Below are 1,832 nucleotides of genomic sequence, written 5' to 3'. Positions count from 1 at the left end.
TGATAGACTGGTTACCTGTCCAGGTGAACCTGCCTTCACCCTGAGTCAGCTGGGATAGACTCCAGCCCCCCATGACCCTAGTGAGGATTAAGAGGTGTATAGTTAATGGATGGATGGATAGTTTGCCTGTATGTGATATATTGGAAGTACTACACTGTAAAAAAAAACAAAAAAGTAGTATTCCAGCAGCCAAAAAACGGAAAACTTTCTGTAATGTAAAATTTTCTGTAATTAAAATACCTTTTTAACCATAATTTTAAATGAGATGCTGAAAACTTATGTAATCATACAAGAAGAAAGAGCTATAAGAAAAACTATAAGAAAATATACGTAAAATTACAGAACCAAGACTTTTTTTTGTTGTTGTATTTCATTTTAAAAATATATTTATATATTAAATTTAAAAGTTTAATCGACTAAATAAAAAGGAAATATTTCAGAAATTAGGTTAAATTTGTGAATGTATTTTAGCAGTATTTTGATGCAAAAATATTATTTATTTTTCTTTTTTTTCTTCTTTTTTTTTAAATTATTTAAGTATTTTCTTAAATAAAAATAATTACAGGGTCATTTAATGTGAAAGATTTTTTAAAAAAAAGTTATTCCACTTCACTGGAAATTTAATCTGTTCTTGGAATTGTATTGATATTTTCATAGCTTCACTTTTTAAATAAAATGAAAAATATTTCTGAGAAGTTCTGAGTTCTGATATTTAGTTCTGAGAAATTTGCAAAAGTTTTTTTGTTTTTACAAAAAAACTATTTTATTTATAAAAAATACAATTTTATGGTTATTTACAGTTGGGTTTTTTTTTTTTTTTTTAAATGTTCTTGTGTAATATAAATGTTGTTGTAATTTCTTTTATTTCTATGTATGGGAAATACTGAAAAAATCTGTAAATTATGACAGAAATACAACACAACATTACAGATGTTTGTTTAGATCCTCTGTTCTATGAGGATGTGATGTAATCGTGGACGCTCTCGTTAATCATGACCTGCATGAGTGAAAAGGCCCCGATGCTTCCTCTGTGGACGCTGCCCTTTCTGCCCAAATGTCAGATTGTTTTTAAATTCAGACCATGTGGAGTTTTCCGTGTGGAATTCGGTGTCGGTGCATATTAAGCATTTTTATCTTTGGTGTCCAAAAGGTTTAGAGGACGTCAGTGTCTGAGTGAAGCCTGTGTTCAACTTCACAGCTGGAAGTAAATAAAAAATAGAATAAATAACTGAGTGCATTTACTCCAATACTGAAGGTCAGTACAACTTTGGGCATTTTGTACTTAATTTAAACATTTTTTTTAAACTTAATGTGGTAATGAACCACATTCGGGATGAAAATAATGTATTATTTTTTACCACAACACATTTCTCTTCAACAGTAACAGCCCATGTTTAGGTTTTAGACTGACATTTGATATTTTAAGTCTGAATCTGCTAAACAACCACTTACTAAAAGGATCCAGTAAATGTATGGGAGCAAAAAGTCCATTTCCTCTGAGATGCTGTGAAACATAAAGTGGGGAAAAAATGGAAACACTTAAGTAAAGTGAGTTTTATTGCATACGTAGGTCGACGCAGAGTCCAGCTACATGTGGCCTATTGTCTGAATAATGATGCTTCTATCCTGAGCAACGCTGCCACGGTCCATTCTGATAATGACGGCTTTTGCTCTTTAGGAACCATTAACGTCGGAGGTTGAATGAAGCAGAAAACGTCACAGTCACGAGCGGAAATAAGCAGCAAAGTACATTTTCTCAAATATTACACTGAAGTAGAATTTATTATATTTAGTGCTTTACTGTTGTCCTTTCCTGCTTTTAAGAGGAATAT

The sequence above is a fragment of the Stegastes partitus genome, unplaced genomic scaffold (genome assembly GCF_000690725.1).
Source record: "Stegastes partitus isolate 25-593 unplaced genomic scaffold, Stegastes_partitus-1.0.2 Scaffold803, whole genome shotgun sequence".
Lineage (NCBI taxonomy): Eukaryota > Metazoa > Chordata > Actinopteri > Pomacentridae > Stegastes > Stegastes partitus.
The sequence above is the reverse complement of the archived record's forward strand: the minus strand, read 5'-3'. Positions refer to the sequence as shown.